At 45.0% G+C, this 19164-nt stretch overlaps 1 non-coding gene across 1 annotated transcript; it reads right to left on the bottom strand.

The window, feature by feature from the left end:
• Positions 1-18878: 18878 nt before the first annotated feature.
• Positions 18879-18951, bottom strand: trnak-uuu (transfer RNA lysine (anticodon UUU)). The gene has a single exon. It is a non-coding gene; the product is annotated as a tRNA-Lys (tRNA).
• Between the last annotated feature and the right edge of the window lie 213 nt (positions 18952-19164).

Raw genomic sequence — 19164 nt, 5'->3', positions numbered from 1 at the left:
CTACACTCCAGCGCCTGTTCAGGTCAATGCGCCTAACCAACATGTCTTTCAGGCTGTGGAAGGAAACTGGAGCATCCAGAGGAAATCCACGCAAACATGGGGAGAACATGCAAACTCGACACAGACGGTGAGCCAAGCCAGGAATTGAACCTGTGTCGCTGGCACTGTGAGGCAGCAGTGCTAACCACTATGTCACTGTGCAGCCCATCTATAGCTGCAACATTACATTCTGCACTCTCTCCTTTCCTTTTCTATGAACGGTGTGCTTTGTCTGTATAGCACGCAAGAAATAATACTTTTCACTGCATGTTAATGCATATGTGACAATAATAAACCAAATCAAATTAAATCGAATCCAAACAAACCTAGTGTCTCCAACCTTCCCTCATAGACTCCTTAGATTTGAAATATCCAAAGCTTCACAACCCTTTCAGCAAAGAAATTTCTCTGAGTCCTAGTCCTAAATGACCGACCCTCTTATCCTGAGACAATAACCTTGAATTCTACACTCAGGGCCGACAGACTCTACCCTGCCAAGTCCTCTAAGATCTAATTATAAAATGTCCATTTAAGATCACCAGGAACGTTATTAGAATCTTAAAGAGTATCGCAGTGTTCAATAGGTACTTATTTTTTGTATTTTGGAACAACCATTTTACTTTTATTGAGTTTTGAAGGCACTTGGCCTTATTTTGAAATGTTGCTTGGGATCGTTTCCTGCTTAGGGAATTTCCTTGAAATTAGCTGCAATTCTCATTTCAACGCCGCCCCCCCCCCCCCCCCTCACTTGCACCACCCCCTCCCCGCATCCACCTCCCCCCACCCCACCCCACCCTCCGCCTGCCCCACAGTTGTTCCCCTCTATCATTCACATTGTCAGAGCTTCAAGCAGAGGAACAGCTGACAACCCAGGAAACCTGACTCACAAAGCAGCATCCCTGGAGATCTGGACCTTCTGATAGACATCCAACTGTTTGGATTGATCCCATCAGAGACTCCTACCCCCCACTGCAGAAGATATTGCTCAACATATCCAGGATGTTATGATTCAAAAGGTCCCTGTGCTATATGAATCATGTACTTGTGTTCCTGAAGCTTCCTGCTGCTCAATTCCATGGTGTTTTCCATCATAGGCAGGCTCTGTCAGATAGTGTTCAACATCATCCTTTGTGGCACTATCACTATTCCTGTTAACTGATGGATGTCCCTGTAAATAATTGAAGCATTTCTGATGTAAGAACATAACATAAGAAATAGGAGCAGAAGTAGGCCATCTAGCCCTTCGAGCCTGCCCCACCACTCAATAAGATCATGGCTGATCTGAAGTGGCTCAGTTCCACTTTCCCGCTTTCTCCCCATAACCCTTAATTCCCTTGCCTACTAAAAACCTATCTACCCGTTCTCTTCAGCATTCACATTCTCATGTTGGATTCCAAAGATCAGGGTGATTGGGAGCGATGGTGGATTGGTGGTAGCATCACTGTTCTTGTAATCCGTAGAGGCCACAGACAAATTGGAGATATGGACTCAAATCCTAGAACCATTGGCCTCCTTCTGCACTGTAGTTAGTCTTTCAGCCCATTGAATCTGCATCGATAACAATCCCACCCGGGCCCTATCTCTGTAACCCCACATTAACCTCCTAATCTCCCTGACACTAAGGGACAATTTAGCATGGTCAATCCACTTAACCTGCACATAGAGCCATAGAGGTTTACAGCATGGAAACATGCCCTTTGGCCCAATTTGTCCATGCCACCCAGTTTTTATCATTAAGCTAGTTCCAATTGCCTGTGTTTGGCCCATATCCCTCTATATCATCTTACCCATGTAACTGTCTAAGTGCTTTTTAAAAGACAAAATTGTACCCACCTCTACTATTACCTCTGGCAGTTTGTTCCAAACACTCACACCCTCTGTGTGAAAATAATTGTCCCTCTAGACCCTTTTGTATCTCTACCCCCTCACGTTAAATCTATGTCCTCTAGTTTTAGACTCCCCTACCTTTGGGAAAAGATGTTGGCTATCTACCTTACTGATGTCCTCATTATCTTATAGACCTCTATAAGATCACCCCTAAGACTTGTACGCTCCAGGGAACGAAGTCCCAATCTATCCAGCCTTTCCTTATAACACAAACCATCAAGTCTTGGTAGCATCCTAGTAAATCTTTCCTGCACCCTTTAGACTGTGGGAAGAAACCTGAAGAAACCCACACAGACATGGGGAGAATGTGTAGACCCCACACAGACAATGACTCGAGGCCGGAATTGAACCTGGCTCCTGGGTGATATGAAGCAGCAGTTCGAACCACTGCGCCACTGTCTGAATTTAAATTCAAACAATTAATAAAAATCTGGAATCTCAGTAATCATCAATCAAAAGGTCAGAAGTGGACTTTTCGCTGATCGTTGATGTTCACACCAGTCGTGACTCCTCAGGTACTGAATCAGTCCATGTCCAAGTGCAGCAAAACCTGGATAATATCCAGGCTTGGGCTAACATGTGGCAAGGTACATTTAGGTAACACTGCTGCCAGGCAATGACCATCTCCAGGAAAAAAGAATCTAACCATTGTCCCTTGATGCTGAATCCCCCACTTCTTGGGGGTTATCATTGACCAGAAACTGAATTGGATTAGTTACAAGAGCAGGTCAGAGCCTTGGAATCCTGCAGCGAATAAATCATCTCCCGACTGTCCAAAAACTGTCCATAAACTACAAGACGCAAAATAGGAGTGTGATGGAATACTCTCCACTTGCCTGGATAAATGAGGCTCCAACAACGCTCAAGAAGCTTGACACCATCCAGGACAAAGCAGCCCACTTGACTGGCACCACATCTACAAACATTCAATCTCTCCACCACCGACGCTTACTATCAGCAGTGTGTACTACCTACGAGATGCACCTCAGCAATTCACCAAAGATCCTTAACAGCACCTTCAAAACCCACGATCACTTCCTTCTAGAAGGACAAGGGCAGCAGTTACATGGGAACACCACCACCTGCAAGTTCCCCTCCAAGCCACTCACCATCCTGACTTGGAAATATATCCTTCATGGTCACTGAGTCAAAATCCTGGAATTCCCTCCCTAACGGCATTGTGGGTCAACACACAGAATGTGGACTTCAGCGATTCAAGAAGGCAGCTCACCACCACCTTCTCAAGGGCAACTAGGAATGGGCAATAAATGATGTCCAGCCAGCGAGGCCCGTGTCACACAAATGAATAAAAATATATAGACTGCAGCGGTTGATGAAGGCAACACACCAGCACTATCGCAGTGGTAATTATGGGTGGGCAATAAATGCTGGCCCATCCAGCACCCCCTGAATGAATGTAAAAAGAGAGACTATTTCCTTGGGTGGATGTAGCTGTTGCTAGAGGGCATAACTGTAAGGTTCATGGTGGGAGATATAAGAGGGATGTCCAAGGTAGATTCTTACTCAGTGTGGAATGCACTGCCTGCAGTGATAGTGGCGTCGAACACTTTAGGAACTTTCGAGCAGTTATTGGATAGGCACATGGAGCACACCAGAATGATAGGGAGTAGGATAGCTTGATCTTGGGTTCAGGCATAGCTTGGCACAACATCAAGGGCAGAAGAGCCTGTACTGTGCTGTACTGTTCTACGTTCTATGTTCTATACCATGAAACTACCATCAACCCCTGTAAAAAACCCATCTTGTTCACAAATGACCTACATGGAGGAAAATCTACCATCTTACCTGGTCTTGTCTACTTGTGACCCCAGGCCCAGAGCAATGTGGTTGACCCTCTACTGCCCTCTGAAATGGCATAGCGAGTCACTCAGTTCAAGGGTGATTGGGATTGGTAACAAATACTGGCATTACCAGTGACATCCACATCCCATGAAAGAATATTTTTAAAATGGTGTTAAAGCTACATACACAAAGGCTGGCCTCACAAAAGCTTTCACTTAGGTTCATTGTATCCAAACTGCAATACCACATCCTCTGTCTTCCTTATGAGATGTGGGTCAACTTACATCACTTCCTTTTTCTGAATATCTATGCAGCAACCCCCCTCCCCACACACAAGGTTCTCATTTCTTCTCGGTTTTTGATGAGACAGGCCACTTTCCATGGTCAGTCTTTTTTATTTTTATACTTCCATAGGACGTGGGCATTGCTGGCTAGACTGGCATTTATTGCCCATCCCTAATTGCCCTTGAGAAGGTGATGGTGAGCTGCCTTCTTCAATGGCTGCAGTCTGCGTGTTGTAGGTATATCCACAGTTCTGTTAGGGAGGGAGCTCCAGGATTTTGACCCAGCGACAGTGAAGGAACGGTGACATGTTTCTGAGTCAGGATGGTGAGTGCCTTGGAGGGGAACTTGCAAGTGGTGGTGTTCCTATCTATCAGCTGCCCTTATCTTTCTAGATGGTAGAGGTCATGTATTTGGTCAGTTGCTGAGTGCCAGATGTTGAACTTTCTGACATGTCTCTGCACTCATTCACAGAATAGAACCACAGAATCCCTACAATGCAGATGGAGGCTATTTGGCCCATCGAGTCTCCCACGGAGCATCTTACCCAGGCTCACCCTCCTGCTCTATCCCTGTAACTTCATGTATATCATCCCATTAATCCTCCTAATCCATTAATCCTACACATCTTGGACACTAAGGGGCAAAATATCATGGCCAATCCATCCAAGCCGCATATCCTTGGAGGAAACCAGAGCACCCGGATGAAACCCAAGCAGACACAGAGGGAACGTGCAAACCCCACACAGTCAGTTGCCCGAAGCCCGAATCGAACCTGAGTCCTGGCTCTTTGAGGCAGCTGTGCTAACCACTGTGCCATAAGTACAACATTTTTTTTTCTGTTTTAGCAATTCTGAGATAAGAATGTTGAGAAAAGTGGCTGAAATAAGGATTACCTCAGAATAAGAAGCTTAAAAAGAGAAACCATTTCTAATCCTGATTCTTTGGCACTAGGGTGGCACATTCTAGCTTTGGAAGTAGCATCTCAGACATTTCCAGCCCCACAGTAATTGATTTCAACAATGTGCTTTCAGTTGCTGAATCCAAGTAATCATGTGCCCATTTGGGAAACTGTAATGCGCCACCATGGATCTTCAAGAGCATAGGGATTTAAGAGCAGGAACAGGCCATTCAGTCTTTCAAGCCCCCTCTGCCATTCAATAAAATCCATGCTGATCTAATGATGGTCTTGATTCCACTTTTCTGCTGGCCCCCCATAGCCCTGACTCACTTGTCAATCAGAAATTGATCTAACTCAGCCCTGAATCAATTCAATGATCCAGCCTCCATTGCTTTCTGATGTAAGAGAATTCCTCTGAAAGTTGTTGACCCTTTGAGAGAAAAAAAAATCCTCCTCATCTCAGTCTCAAAAAGGAGGTCTCTTTTATTCTTAGACCGTGTCCTCTGTTCCAGTCTCCCGCATAAGGAAAAACATCCTTCCAGTATCCGAGTCCCATCTTATTGGATCTTATGTTCCAATAAGGTCCCTTCATAGTCTTCTAAACTCCAATGGGTATAGGCTCAACCTGTTAAACCTCTCTTCATAAGAAAAGCCCCAGGAATGAGTCAAGTGGACCCTCTCTGAACTGATTATAGGCTTTTTCAAATAAAGTGACAAAAACTGTACACAGTTATCTTGATCTGGTCTCACCAAGGCTTTATAAGCTGCAGTAAAACTTCAGACACCGAGTCCCAAGAGCAACACTTCATATTAAGTTGGTCTTTTTCTACACCCTAGCTATGACTGTAACACTACATTCTGCACCCTCTCCTTTCCTTCTTTAAGTATAGTATGCTTTGTCTGTATAGCACGCAAGAATCAATACTTTTCACTGTATATTCATACATGTGACAATAATAAATCAAATCAAATCAAAAATATCTCCAGTTCTTTTGTTACCTGGGCAAGAATTCTCCAGCTGTTAACACCCTGCTGCTGATGTCAGCGCTGATGGAGAATTTGGCATCAGCATGGAAAGAAAATTGATTAATAAGAGAAAGCATAAAGTGGGGATAAATGGGTGTTTTTCTGGTTGGTGATCAGTGACTAGTTGTGTGCTTCAGGGATCAGTGTTGGAACCACAATTGTTTACAATTTACAGAGATGATTTGGAGTTGGGGATCAAGTTTAATGTGTCAAAATTCACAGATGATGACACTAAGATGGGTGGCAGAGCAAAGTGTGCAGAGGACACTGAAAGTCTGCAAAGGAATATAAATAGTCTGAGTGGGCGAGGTTCTAGCAGATGGAGTACATGCTGATAAATGTGAGGTCATCCATTTTGGTTGGAATAACAGAAAAATGGACCACTATTTAAATGGTAAAAAAAATTGCAACATGCTGCTCTGCAGAGTCACCTGGGTGTCCTTGTGCATGAATCACAAAACGTTGGTTTGCAGGTTCAGCAGTTAATTAAGAAGGCAAATGGAATTTTGCCCTTCGTTGCTAGAGGGATGGAGTTTAAAAACGAGGTTATATTGCAGCAGTATATGGTGGTGGTGAGGCCACACCTGGAGTGCTATCTGCAGTTTTGGTCTCCTTACTTGAGAAACGTTATACTGTCGGGGATGCAGAGGAGTTCACTTGGTTGATTCTGGAGTTGAGAGGGTTGGCTTATGCGGAGAGACTGAGTAGACTGGGACTATACTCATTGGAATTTAAAGAATGAGAGGGGCCTTATAAAAACATATAAGATTATGAAGGGAATAGGTAAGATAGAAGCAGGGAAGTTGTTTCCACTGGCAGGTCAAACCAGAACTAGGGAGCATAACCTCAAAATAAGGGGGAGCAGATTTATCATCACACATTGAATGCAAACAATTTCACTCGCAACACCAGATGGAAGATAAAATGTTTGATATCTTAGAATTCAAGGCCTCTTTCTGGCATTGGTTTTGTGTGGATTGTCTTAGTAATAAATTCTGCCAGTTTTTTGGATTCTCTACATACCAGTTAGATAGAATTTACACAAGGACACGAGTATAGTAAGGTAAAAGGCCATCATTCTAATTGATCTAACCCCACTGATATACCTGTCCTATCTCCCTCACGTAGCTCCATTTACCTGCCCGCTCACCATAGCCCTTAATTCCTCTGAGCACCAACATGGAGCAGTGAAGCGAGGGGTGGTCAGTGGGTTCATGGGCCAGATGATCGAGTCTGACTGTCAATGAGTTGAGGAGGAACTTCTTCATCCAAAGGGTTGTGAATCTGCGGAATTTCCTGCCCAGTTGAGGCTATCTCATTAATGTTTTTAAGGCAAGGATAGATAAATTTTTGAACAGTAAAGGAATTAAGGGTTATGGTGAGCAGGCGGGTAAGTGGAGCTGAGTCCACGAAAAGATCAGCCATGATCTTATTGAATGGCGGAGCAGGCTCGAGGGGCCAGATGGCCTATTCCTGCTCCGAGTTCTTCTGTTCTTATGCTCAACCCCAAATCTCCGTTCACTGCAGCGGGATTGGAGAATACCACCAGCGTGAACAGTCGGAAATCCCACTCCTCATCTTGTTACAAATATTCTGGTATCTTTCCTCACACTGTCAGCCCACTGCTTGGTCTTGGCTACATTGAATAAAAACAGAACAAGTAGTAAATATTCAGGAGCTGCTGTGCAGAGTAAAACAGCTGGAATTTTACCATCACCTCTGTGAGGGACGGAGCATGGGAATGTCCGATGACCTAGGATGGGGATTTTACAGTTTGGAGATGAGCGATGCCATAAAATCCCAGCACATATTTCAAAGTCTCTTCGCTACTTCCTCATCAACAGCTATGCAATGCCCACTACTGGCAATGTGGTGAATCATTCCATGCACTTTAAAGAAACTACCTTGAGCTGCTGAGGGGATAGATAGGTTGATGTCTGTAGGAGAAACTAGAAGCTACATGAGGGAGATAGGGTAGGTATGTCAGTGGGGTCAGATCTATTAGAATGATGGCCTTTCAGTTTACTATACTCATGTCCTTCTGTAAACTTCATGTAAATGGTATGTAGAGAATCCAAAAATAACAACAAAATTTATAACCAGGACAATCCACGCAAAACTGATGCCAGAAAGAGGCCTTGAACTCTGAGATATCAAATATTTTATCTTCAATCTGGCGTTGTGAGCAAAATCGTTTGTAGTCACTGTGTGGTGTTAATGATTTTTAGCATAGCTGTTAAACATACAGGTCTGGATTTTCCAGTATTGGGAGTGGTGAAGTATTTATTTTAAGCTGCTGATCATGTCAAGATACTAAGAAAGGCCTGAGGCATCTGCACTGCAATTGCCTGGGAAGACGTAAGCTAATTTGTACTGCCCAGGAACCTCCGTGATGTTTCAGTGTCGGATATGTATTACTTATAAATGTCTGGCCCATATAGGATTGATGGGGGACTGAGTACAGGGAGGTAAAAGGTAAAGTTGCCATTATCCCAGATGACCAAAGGCTGCTTTCCACTTTGAGGGGGAGAATTGTCAGGTGCTGATTTAACCTGAGGGTCACCACACCTCAGGCGAGGGGCAAGGTTGAGAAGGTGGGGCCTTCAGGAATAACCTCAGCCGATGTGAGAATTGAACCCATGCTGCTGGCGTCGCTCTGCATCACAAATTCACTTGCCAGCCAAATGCAAGTTAAAGAAGGGGGATGCTGGGTGAGAGAAGTTAGCGAGAAGCCAATCCAAGCAGCCTTTGTTGAGGGTTTTTTCCAGATTGAATGCTGTCCCCATTGTATCAAATCCTGCTAGGGCTGTTAGGCACAGGAAGCCCCTTTGTCTCTGAGTGAATGCCAATACTATCTTGAAATCCAGGAAGTTCTTAAAGCAGAATGTACTTCTTAAAATTTTGAACTTGGATCGGAATTCCACGTGTTGAAATCAATTCAGGCTAATCCGAGGCCTAGCTCAGTTACAAGTTGGGTGGCACAGTGGTTAGCACTGCTGCTTCACAGCTCCAGGGACCTGGGTTCGATTCCTGGCTCGGGTCACTGTCTGTGTGGAGTTTGCACATTCCCCTTGTGTCTGCATGGATTTCCTCCAGGTGCTCCGATTTCCTCCCACAGTCCAAAGATATGTGGGTTAGGCTGATTGGCCATGCTAAAATAAAATTGTCCCTTATTGTCCTGAGATGCGTAGGTTAGAGGGATTAGTGGATAAAATATGTAGGGATATGGGCATAGGACCTGGGTGGGATTGTGTTCAGTGCAGACTCGATGGGCCAAAGGGCCTCTTTCTACACTGTAGGGTTCTATGATCTGATACATCTGGATAAACAAATTCTTAATGTGCAGCACTGCTTCAGGTTTCATTAAAAAGTTGGAAGAAGAGCAGGCGAACATGCTGCTTTACTTAGTAGGTCTGATCCTGATTCTGATTTGATTTATCATTGCCAGATGTATTAGTATACAGTATTGTTCCTTGCAGACAAAGCACATCATACAAAGAGAAGGAAAGTAGAGAGTGCAGAACGCAGTGTTACAGTCATAGCTAGGGTGTGGAGAAAGATGAACTTAATGGAGGTAGGTCCATTCAAAAGTCTGATGGCAGCAGGGAAGAAGCTGTTTTTGAGTCAGGTATTACACGATCTCAGATTTTTGTATCTTTTCCCCGACGGGAGAAGGTGGACGAGGTGCTTGGTGTCCTTGATTATGCTGGCTGCTTTTCCGAGGCAGCGAGAAGTGTAGACAATGTTAATGGGTGGGAAGCTGGTTTGCATGATAGACTGGGCTACGTTCACGACCCTTTGTAGTTTCTTGCCGTCTTGGACAGAGCAGGAGCCATACCAAGCTGCGTTACAACTGGAAAGGATGCTTTCTATGGTACATCTGTAGATTGTAGATGACGATATTACAAATCAGGGAATTAATGATTTGTCTGCAAAATTTGAAGATGTGATAAAAATCATTCCACATTTATTTGAATCTCAGGAGTAAAAAAACTCAAAAAAAATCTCAAGTTAGTGAGAGAGTCCAATGGCGAGGGAAGCCTGTTAATTTATCAATGATCCGTACAAGAAGGTTGTGATACAGAGATTTAAAATCAGAATTCATCAAAAACAGAAGACAAGATTGTCAAACCTTCCCGGTGGGCCATTTGCAGGTGAGGGGATCTCCTAGTCCCACCACTGTCAATGGGACTTCCCATTAAATCAACACCACGCCACCAGGAAACCCATGGCAGGGGTGTGCCATCACCGGGATTGGAAGATCCTGCTGGTGGGAATAGCCAGAAAGTTCCAGCAAGAATAGTGTTGGGAGTAGCATATAGTGCCCCCCTCTGACTGTCTACAAGTGAAGGAAGAGCTGACCCTGAAAAAGACAATCCAGGCAGTTAGACAGTTAGAGCTCTGTGAGCTGCACAGGACCATTGTAAGGGAAGAGAATAAGTTCAGAGGCCAGTCCACAGTTCAGCTGGTTAAGCAGCCAAACTACAGGGACACTCCGGGCAAGGGAAAACAATATCTGAACTGGCCAGCAGGGTATCAGGCCAGTGCTGTGGAGAAAAGCATCCCCTGCAGGTGAGATCAGCATCCTGCAATTTCACCCAATGCTTTCAGCGTTACAGCATGGCCATTCGTGCAAGGCAAAAACTCTCAAAAGTACGGAAGGCCCAAAGATCATCCATGAGATGGAGACTGCAAGTGTGAGAGCTACAGCTGTGCTTCTTGGCCGAAGTCAAAGAACCTGGTTTCTCATTTTTGAACGTGGACACCCAACAAATTTTAAATTAGATACAGCTGTTAAAGCCTCTCAGTCACCGTCCAATAAGGGAGACACTACTTCTTTGTTAACTCACTTAGTTATTCACTTGGGGCAGCGCAGTGGCACAGTGCTTAGCACTGCTGCCTAACAGCGCCAGGAACCCGGGTTCAATTCCAGGCTTGGGTGACTGTCTGTGTGGAGTTTGCACATTCTTCCCACGTCTGGATGGGTTTCCTTTGGGTGCTCTGGTTTCCTCCCACAGTCCAAAGATGTGCGGGTTAGGTGGATTGGCCATGCTAAATTGCCACTTACTATTGGGGGACTAGCTAGGATAAATGCCTGGGGTTATGGGGATAGGGCTTGGGTGGGGTTGTAGCCAGTGCTGACTCAATGGGCTGAATAGCCTCCTTCTGCACAGTAGGATTCGATAATGCATCAGTTATTTTCTGGTTAAACGCCACACATCCAACACCCAATGTCACCTCTTTATAGATCCTAGTGTGCAGTGGCACAGTGGTTAGTATTGCTGCCTCACAGCTCCAGGGACCTGGGTTCAATTCCCGGCTTGGGTCTGTGTGGAGTTTGCACATTCTTCCTGTGTTTGCATGGGTTTCCTCTGGGTGCTCTGGTTTCCTCCCACAGTCCAAAGATGTGTGGGTTGGGCTGATTGGCCATGCAAGGTTTCCCCTTAGTATTAGGTTAGAGGGATTAATGGGGTAAATATGTGTGGTTACAGAGATAGGGCCTGGATGGGACTGTTGTCAATGCGGACTCGATGGGCCGAATAACCTCCTTCTCCACTGTTGGGATTCTGTGATTAAATGCTTAACATTCAATTTAGAACTGAAGTGGAAGGTGACTGTCAACCCATTCCTAACAACAGAAGCCAGCGTAACTTCCTCTCAAATAGAAAAACTGTGGCTAATAACCATTGGGTCTGAAAAACAGGAGGAATCTGTCTTCCAGTCATAGGCATGGTCCTGGAGCCACTAAGTTATGACAGCAAACAAATCCTCAAACTGATGTATATCATCCATAATCAACCTTTGTCTCTCTTAAACGGAGATGCCTTCATAACCTTGGAGCTCCTTAAAATGACAGAAGTGGGTCAATTGTGGCATTTTGTGTTGACTCACAGAACATGGACTGCAGCGACTCAAGGAAGCAGCTCACCACCACTTTCTCAAGGGCAACTAGGGATGGGCAATAAATGCCGGCCAAAATCCTGCCCTTAGTGTCCGGAGGATTAGCAAAGTAAATACATGGGGTTACGGGGATAGGTCCTAGTTGGGATTGTTGTCAGTGCAGGTTTAATGGGCCAAATAACCTCCTTCTGCATTGTAGGGATTCTATGATTCTAACCATTCATGTAAAACTGCACGTCCCCAAGTACCCAAATCAGGAATGAGTATCCTGATTGAGAATTCGGCTCTGAACTGTCTCCTTTCTTTGTGGAGCAGGTTTGTCCATTCTCGCTACAGGTACCAGAAAACCTTCAATAATCAGACCAGCCAAGAGTTCGCCATGATGCATCCAGTGGAGGAAGTTAACAGAGCAACCAGCAACCAATGGGCTTCCAGCTCTGGATTTGACAGCAGATCGATGCTGAAACCATCAAACATACGTTCCAATTCCCAGCCAGGGCATCAAAGCCAGAAAAGACGCTGGCATCCAGTTACTGTGTCCATTGTGAAATTCAGAAGTGGCATTACCACCGAGCCTCTTCCTGGTAAGAAATCTCACAACACCAGGTTTATTTGATAGCAAACGTCACCAGCTTTTGGAGCGCAACTCCTTCGTCAGGTGAGTGGGAGTTCTGTTCTCAAACAGGGCATATAAAGACACAAACTCAATTTACAGAATAATGATTAGAATGCGAGTCTTCACGGGTTATCAAGTCTTAAAGGTACAGACAATGTGAGTGGAGACCCCCATGACTTGCCTGGATTTGCAAAATCTCACTAACTGTCCTGTCTGGAGATAATACACATCCCTTTAACCTGTGCTTAATCCTCTCTCAACTCACATTGTCTGTACCTTTAAGACTTGATTAGCTGTAAAGACTCGCATTCCAACCATTATTCTGTAAATTGAGTTTGTGTCTTTATATGCCGTGTTTGTGAACAGAACTCCTACTCCCCTGACGAAGGAGCAGCTGTCCAAAAGCTAGTGGCGTTTGCAACAAATAAACCTGTTGGGCTTTAACCTGGTGTTGTGAGACTTCTTACTGTGTTTACCCCAGTCCAATGTCGGCATCTCCATCTCATTCTGGCCACAGGGATGCTCATCATCTGCCACAGAGGACACTGCCACATGATGGCGCAAGAAGCAAAAGTAATGAAAAGGAAATGAATATCATGTTCATCTAACCCACTAGGGTAGCAACCAGCGCAATAGCCAAACTGGCCAAGTGCACTTCAACATGAAGGATTGTAAGGAAAGGATACCCAGCTGCCAGAATGACATCCAAACCTCCAACAAAAACAGAAAATGCTGAAAAATCTCTATAGGGCTGCCAGCATTTGTGAAGAGAGAATAGTGCCAATTTTTCAGGTCAGGTTGGCCCTTGGTCAGAGCTGGAAACGTTTGTTCTATTTCTCTCTCCACAGATGCAGCCAGACCTACTGAGTTTTTCCAGCATGTTCTGTTTTTGTTCCAGATTCTGGCACCTGCAGTATTCTGCTTTTACCTCCAAACCTAGAGGTGGGACCGGCACTGGTAGAGCCTACTCCGACAGCTGTGCAGATGAAATATGGAATGGTTACAAGACCTCCAGATCGCCTGAACCATTGAATTCAAGAATTTGAATGGGAGATGGGGTAGTAGGAATGTAGTGGTAACAATGTAAGCGGATGACAGTAATAACAATGGAAGGCATAAGGCAAACACAGTCATTTTAGTATAGCTGGATAAAGACTTGGCAGAGGAGGAGGCCATAGAAACATAGACCATAGGTGTAGGAGTAGGCCATTTGGCCCTTCAAGCCTGCACCACCATTCAAAATGATCATGGGTGATCATGCACTTTCAGTACCCCTCTCCCACTTTCTCTCCATAACCTTTGATCCCTTTAGCCACAAGGGCCACATCCAGTTCCCTCTTGATAAACATGTAAGAAGCTTTGCCTGTCCTGCCATTTTTCTTGCGCAGTTTCCTATTCTTCATTTATACATAAAATCATAGAATCTCTACGGTGAAGAAGGGGACCATTCGGCCCATCAAGCCTGCACCAACAACAAGCCCTATCCCTGTAACCCCACGTCCTTACCCTGCAAATTCCCCTGACACTAAATGTTCATTTAGCATGGCCAATCAACCTAACTTGCACATCTTTGGACTTGGGAGGAAACTGGAGCACCCGGAGGAAACCCACGCAGACATGGGGAGAACGTGCAAACTCCACCCAGACAGTGACCTGGGATTGGAATTGAACCTGGGCCATATTAGGTTCTGACACATGTAGGGTTAATGTGGCACTGAGTACACTACCACCCACAGAGTGATTTAAGAGAACACATGACCTGCAGCTAGGCTCAGCTGAGTATTGCTCATAGGTGTGTGCGTCAGTGAGCGTGCGGACAGCTCCAAGCTTGTATCCTTTATTGGATATTTGTAAGTAGCTCTGAAAATTAATAAAGTCTCACGGTTAACCTGTGTTTGGCAAGAAAGGCTTCTTCAGACTTACTAAACGATAGCCAACACCCTACAACACTATCCCTCCATTCAACCTGATAGACCTGACTATCCACTGCCTCTGCACACACAATTTCCCACACACCCCCGACCTCTGAACCTACTACGCACAAACCCCTGACCTGTCCACTCCCTGACCGCCCCCCCCCCTCCCCACCAATTTAACACCCACTCCCATCACCCCACTCACTCACCCACTCACATCCAGCCTGCATTCACTTAGGGTGACCTGGTGGCACAGTGGTTAGCACTGCTGCCTCATAGTGCTAGGGCCCCGAGTTTGACTTCCGGCTTTGGTCACTGTCTGTGTGGAGTTAGCACATTCTCCCCGTGTCTATGTGGGTTCCCTCCAGGTGCTCGAATTTCCTCCCACAGTCCAAAGATGTTTCCGTTAGGTGCATTGGCCATGCCAAATTCTCCTTCGAGGTAGCTGAACAGGGGCTGGAGTGTGGCGACTAGGGGATTTTCACAGTAACTTCATTGCAGTGTTAATGTAAGACTACTTGTGACGAATAAATAAATAATCTTTAACTTTTACACACTACCCAACCGACCCAACAAAAAGACTTGGAGCGTTTAAAGACTCACCTGAATACAGCAGCTGAAGGGTTAGAAATGTGTCGTGTTGCTTCCACTGCTCCTCACTGCCAGTGCTGTCCAAAGGTGGCTGTTCCGAGAGTTCATTTTTCCCAGCTGGGATTTGGAAAACCCAGCTTGGAGGGTGCAGAACGTTCAGTGCACAATGGCCTCCACAGTCACCAGTGATGTGGGCAGCACTGCATTTGATTGTAATATCTGGCCCAATATTTCATCTTCCTTGTTCAGAACAAATCAATTAATCTTGCATTAATTTGTATTTCCATTGCACCTTTAATGTAACAAAAATCCCAAGGCGCTTCACAGGAACAAGATTTGACACTCTGCCACACAAAATGGCATGGTGGCACAGTGGTTAGCACTGCTGCCTCACTGTGCCAAGGACCCAGTTTCGATTCCCGGCATTGGGTCACTGTCTGTCTGGATTCTGCACGTTCTCCCTGCATCTGCGTGGGCTTCCTCCGGGTGATCTGGTTTCATCCCACAGTCTGAAAGAAGTGCTGATTAGGTGCATTGGCCATGCTAAATTCTCCCTCAGTGTACCCAAACAAGTATTGGAGTGTGCTGACTAGGGGATTTTCACAGTAACTTCATTCCAGTGTTAATGTAAACCCACTTGTGACAGTAATCATTATACTTAAAACAATATTAGGGCAGATGAAGAAAAGTTAGGTCAAAGAAGTTCTGACAAAGGGTCATCCAGACTTGAAATGTTGGCTCTATTCTCTTTCCACAGATGCTGTCAGACCTGCTGAGATTTTCTAGCATTTTCTGTTCTTGTTTCAGATTCTATCTTTCACAGTGCTTTGCTTCAATCAAAGAGGTAGGTCTGAGTGAATATCTTCAAGGAAAAAAGGGTGTTAGAGAGGCCGAGAGGTGGTTTAAGGAGAAACATCTGGAGCTTAGGGCCTAGTTGTAGGTGCAGCTGCCAGTGGTGGAGTGATTAAAATTGGTGATGCTCAAAAGCTGGAATTCAATGAGCATAAGTATCTCAGAGAGTTGTGGGACTGCAGAAGATTACAGAGGTAGGGAGGAGTAGGGGCAAGGAGGCATTTGTAAAGATGGATGAGAACTTTAAGATGTGAGCGTGGACATCTTAATGTGAAGGAACTGTTGTTGGTGCTGGCTCGATGGGCCAAATGGCCTCTTTCTGCACTGTAGGGATTGTGTGATCCTATAAAAAGACATGGGCCACAGAGTATTGGGCGACCTCAAGTTTACAGAGGAGTGTACATGGGAGACTGGTATTTCGAAATAGTCAAGTTTAGAGGCCGGAATCAGGGGAGCCGAGACAGGGTTGAAGTTGGGTGATGTTATGGAGTTGGAAAGAGAGACAGTGGTGGTGATGTACAGGTGTGTGCTGTCGGCATATATTTGAAAGCCAATGCTGTCTTTCCGGGTGACATTGACAAGAATCAGCAGATGAGAAAGAGGAATGCATGGGCCAAGGATACCAGAGGAAATAGTGTAGCATCAGGAAGAGAAGCCATTCACTGACTTTAATTCAACAGATAAGAATGGAATCAGGAGAAAACACACCCATATCCTGACCTTCTTATCTTGTGGCTGTTTGCACTATGGTAAGTTATTTCCAAGTATGTCTAATTGACAATCATAGAATCCTATAAGAGGAAAGAGGCCACTCGGCCCATCGCATCTGCACTAACTACAATCCCATTCAGGCCTTATCCCCATAACCCCATGTCCTTACCCTAGCTAGACTCCCTGACATCAGGGGCAATTTAGCATGGCCAATCCACCTAACCCGCACTTCGTTGGACTGTGGGGGGAAACCAGAGCACTCAGTGGAAACCCATGCAGCCAATCCACCTAACCTGCACACCTTTGGGACTATGGGAGGAAGCCGGAGCACCTGGAGGAAATCCACGCAGACACAGGGAGAACATGCCACACGTACAGTGACCCAAGGCTGGAATCGAACTCAAGTCTGTGGCACTGTGAGGCAGCAGCACTAACCACTGTGCCACCATGGCACCCGTTAATCAACTTCTCTATGAACGGTATGCTTTGTCTGCACACAAGAAACAACACTTCTCACTGTATGCCAATACACGTGACAATAATAAATCAAATCAAATCAAAACTTTAAAAATATGCTCTACCTCACTTAGGGGAAGAGAGTTCCAAACATTCAAAACCCTCTGAGAGGAAAAATTCTTCTCATCTCCATCTCAATAGGGAGGCCCCTTATTTTTAAACTGTGTCCCCTAGTTCTAGTCTTTCCCACAAGGGGAAAAATCCCTTCGACATCCACCCTGTCAAGTCCCCTTGGGATCTTATATGTTTCATTAAGATTGCCTCTCATTCACCTAAACTCCAATGGATACAGGTTACACTTCAGAGAATTATCATAGAATCAGAGAATCTCTGCAGTGCAGAAGGAGGCCATTCTGCCTATCAAGTCTGCATTGACTTTCTGACAGAGCATCTTACCCAGGCCCTCTCCCCTGCCCTATCCCCCTAACCTCACACAATTGATTAAATCCAGGTATAGGTTGGGAGATTTAAAACCGAGGGGAGGAACTACTTCACGCAGAGGGTGGTGAATTTGTGGAACTCGCTGCCCCATAGCATGATGGAATCTGAATCATTGAATGGTTTCAAGAAAAAGATCGATATACTTGTGATAAAAACAAAAAGTGTAAAAGGGATATGGAGAATTGGTAAGGTACTAGATTTGAGAACAGGGAGAGACCAGCCATGATGTGATTGAATGGAGGAGCAGCTCAGAGGGTTGAATTTGCCTACTTCTGTTCCTAATTCCAATGTTCTGATTTCCCATGGCTAATTCTATCGAACCAACACGTCTTGGGAACAATAAGGGGCAATTTAGCATGGCCAATCTACCTAACCTGCACACCTTGGGATATTAAGGGGCAATTTACACAGCCAGTCTACTTAACCTGCACATTTTGGGACACTAAGGGGCAATTTAGCACAGACAATCCATCTAAATTGTGCATCTTAGGACGCTAAGGGGCAATTTAGCATGCCAATCTACCGAACCTGCACATTTGTGGACATTAAAGGACAATTTAGCATGGCTAATTCACCTGACCTATCAATCTTAGGGCTCTAAGGGGAAATTTAGCATGGCCAATCTATCTTATCTGCGCAACTTTGGACAGTAAGGGGTAATTTAACAGGACCAATCTAATTAACTTGCACATCTTGGACACTAAGGTGCAATTTTGCACAGACAATCCACCCAACCTGCATATCTTGGGAAGTTTAGGGGCAATTTAGCATGCCAATCTATCTAACCTGCACATCTGTGGACATTAAGGGGCAATTTAGCATGGCCAATTCACCGAACCTACACATCTTTGGACACAAAGGGGAAATTTAGCATGGCCAATCTATCTCACGTGCACATCCATAGACAATAAGGGACAACTGAGCACGACCAATCCACCCAATGTGCACATAGAATCATAGAATCTCTACAGTACAGAAGGAGACCATTTGGTCCATTGGGCCGAAAACAATTCCACCCAACCACTATCCCCGTAACCCCCACACATTTACCCCACTAATCCACCCTAACCTACGCACCTTGGGACACAAAGGGGCAATTTAGCATGGGGACCTCAGTAGCACATTATTGGCTGTAAGGTTCTCTGATCATGAAAGACACCAGGTAAGTAAATGCAAGTTTGTCTTCGACCAAATGAAGTGTGAGGGTTGCATGCAACTTGGGTTGTGGATTAGAAGTGGAAATATGAAGTTGCCTCCACAACTGAATTTAAACAATTATTGATGAATATTAATTTGGAATAAATGACTGTATCAGTGCAGTGCTGTTTTGAGAAGTTCTGTATTTGCAACCAGTCTTCAGTAAATTCAATGGGTGAGAAGGGGAAAAAAAAACTAACGCCCGAACAGGGACTTGAACCCTGGACCCTCAGATTAAAAGTCTGATGCTCTACCGACTGAGCTATCCGGGCCCTGAGAATAGAGGCGCCCACTGGCTATTAGAGGCTATGACACCACATAGTTGTCTTGGGTGATTTGTATGAGAAGTTCCAAACCACCAAAACTATAGCAGCTAGGTGTCAAACGAACTAAATTCTAATTTTAACCAAATAATATTGTTGCTCGTTAAAATAAAAATTCTGCCAAAAGACTCCCTGTGACAATTCGAGCGTTTGCCATGTTTG

This window comes from Carcharhinus amblyrhynchos, chromosome 22 (genome assembly GCF_965287045.1).
Source record: "Carcharhinus amblyrhynchos chromosome 22, sCarAmb.v2.hapA, whole genome shotgun sequence".
Taxonomy (NCBI): Eukaryota; Metazoa; Chordata; class Chondrichthyes; order Carcharhiniformes; family Carcharhinidae; genus Carcharhinus; species Carcharhinus amblyrhynchos.
This window is presented reverse-complemented; position numbering and strand designations above follow the sequence as displayed.